Genomic DNA, 2900 nt, shown 5'->3' with positions numbered 1-2900 from the left:
CCCCCCCCCCCCTCCCCCGACAGCATCATCTTCCTCTCTTTCACCCCCCCCCCCCCCACCCCCGCACACACATACACCACCCAGCCCCTGGCCGCTGCTCCCTTGAGGTGGGCCTCCCCTCTCATTAGCACCAGAGCTTATAGCTCAGAGCAGCTTGGCCTTCAGTTCACCACTAGGAGTAGTTCAGGGGCTTTCCGTTGTTGTCGTGGTGATCTGCTGTTTACTTACTGCTGTCGGGGGCAGTTGGTATTTGGTTTCAATAATGGATGGATGGATTTTCTTTTTTAGGGTTTAGCGTTCAGGGTTATTTTGGATGGAGGAAAATGTGTATGAGTCGGACACAGAAAACACACACACACACACACACACACACACACACACAGTTTCCAATGTATACACAGATACTCCTAGACAGCCAAACACACAAACACATGCCACGGTTTCTTAATTCAGCCTTTTCGTCTCTTCTCTACTCTAACAGATGTTTTCTCTCTTCCCAGGAATCCATGCGACCTTTCTAGTAACCCCACCCCACACACAGCCCTTTATCACTGCTCAGTGTGTTTGGACGCATCTCATGACAGGGAACGTCTGTAGCTTGTTGATGTTGCGAGAGTGACCCAAACGTACACAAAACAAACCATTCCTTGTTATTTCCTCCGTGGTCAAGTGGATGCGTCGGCGGAAGGCGGCTACAGCTGGGTCGCATTGGGTTTGGTTTGGAGCGTTGATGTGAGGGCAAACACACAGGGAACACACACACACATGAAAATGGGGGGGGGGGGGGGAGTCCGTTGGACTCAACAAGTTTGAATTTAACCAACACACACATGGAAAACGAGCGGTCGTTTGTTTGTTTGCGTGCATGGCAGAAATGGGCGTGTCCTCGAGGGGTGGGCGGGGCCTGTTTGGAATGTAGGTCATCAGCTGTCAGACATTGCGCAGCTCTCTCTCTCTCTCTCTCACACACACTCTCACACACACACACACACACACGCGCACACACGCGCACACACACAGCGACGCGGCCAGATGTGCAGCGGTCGAGATAGCGTGGCAACGGTTCAGTGTGAACCTCATGACACCGCTGGGCGCAGTTCCAACTGAGATTTCTACAGCTTGAAAAAGTTTTCTGAACTTATTATTGTTACTTTTACTAATGGGATGATGGAATGAAACTGCAAACAACAGTTGGTTCTAAATGGTATTAGCTGATCTCTATGTTTATGGATTTAAACAAATACTTTAACAGGATAAATTCCAAGATCCAAAGAGTTTTCTTTTTCTTTCAATTAATACGTTCCAAGATATAGGATTAACCGCAGCTAAAGTGGGACATTTATAAAGATTACACTACATGAATAGATGACACCAGCAAAATAGGGTTTCCGCTAATGACACGCTGACAGGGCTAATCCTCAACTAGCGCCTGACTTGAAACAACAAATACTTCCTGTGCGTTCTGGCCTTCCCGACAGTCTGCCCTGTTCCCCAGCTCATCTCTCCTGGCTCAACTGTTCTTCTACACCACAATTCCATCGAATTATTGAGTAACACTTACAGGCACATACACACTGACACATAAAGCGCGCGCGTGCGCGCGCGCACACACACACACACACACACACACACACACACACACACACACACACACACACACACACACACACACACACACACACACAATGCATGAACACTTAAAATGTTCCATTTACTTTTTTTTTAGTCATTTAATTCTGTATAAAATAATAAAGCCTCAAGGAAAATACTTTAAAAACCAAACACCACATCATCAAAAAATACAGCAATTCTTGGATGAAATCCGATCCAAGTATTTTCTCAGTTACAAAAATCCTTTCAAACTAAACACACAAAAATTGGCCAACATTACTCTTATTATTACTCTCATTATTATTGAGTATGTTTACTATTCACAATACCTTTTGATAATGAACACTGAATACATGTCACACATGTGACACATTCATGCATACGGTGTGTTTGTGTGTGTGTGCGTGCATCTGTGTGTGCGGATGTATGTGTGTGCGTGCCTGCATGCACACACATGTTATTTCAAACCAGTGCGAGTGACACCTGTTAAAAAGAAAGCCACCACACTCACACAACAGATGTTGCTGTGAACATATTGTGTTGGACATACTTTCAGATTCTTCAACTGTTGGTCCAAACTGATGTGAAATGTGAAAATGTCTAGCCCTATTCTGTCCTGAATCCAAATGCCTCAGCAGTGGTTTTGTGTGTCATTCCAATTCCGCCTGGAAAAGCACCATTCAGGGGGAACCCCAGTGAAATATGAACGCCTACCAGAGACTCGGTGTGGTGAGATTCCATCAGCAATACTGGTGCCTCCTCCTCCTCCCCATTCCCCAATCATGACTGGTCCCCCCTATTCCAGCACTCCTCTGATCACAGGCTCTGAGTGTCCCAACGGAACCGCCGGGTCGAGGGGCCATTTTAACAAACAGGTGACGGACCCATATGGTGATGGGGGCCCCCTTTGGGCCTCTAGGGGTCAACATGTGTTCCAGTTCCTGGAGGGGCCTACACCCTACAACCCCTACCATGGGGGACAACTAGGGGCTCCTGGGAAAGTTCTGCTGGTATTCTGGTTGGACCAGACAAACGCTGGCTAGAGGGGCACATAGGGTCGTGATTGGCATCTTTTCTTGGCCCCTGACATCTTTTTTGTTACAGAAATGTCCTATGTTGTTGTGTATGGTAGGTGCATTGCCCTACATGTACTTACTTATTTAATTACTAGCTTGTGGTTTTGAATCATTATGCATGTACCAAATACTCTGCCCCAAATGGAGTCCCGACCCCAAGGTTGGGAACCACTACCTTGTATGCGGATGATCTGGGACTGGGACTGGAGAAAA

The 2900-nt window shown here is 46.9% G+C and overlaps 1 protein-coding gene across 1 annotated transcript in view; it reads right to left on the bottom strand.

Annotated features, from left to right (window-relative positions):
- Positions 1 to 2007: 2007 nt before the first annotated feature.
- Positions 2008 to 2900, bottom strand: part of LOC311363840 (grainyhead-like protein 1 homolog) — a 16603-nt gene continuing 15710 nt past the window's right edge. The window contains exon 15 of the mRNA XM_084483816.1: positions 2008 to 2900. This exon is cut by the window's right edge and continues 421 nt beyond it. The gene's annotated coding sequence lies outside the window, so the exon portion shown is untranslated.

This window comes from Micromesistius poutassou, assembly GCF_964030765.1.
Source record: "Micromesistius poutassou genome assembly, chromosome: 19".
NCBI classification, from domain to species: domain Eukaryota; kingdom Metazoa; phylum Chordata; class Actinopteri; order Gadiformes; family Gadidae; genus Micromesistius; species Micromesistius poutassou.
Note: the sequence above shows the minus strand (reverse complement) of the source record. Positions and strands in the feature narration are given on the sequence as shown.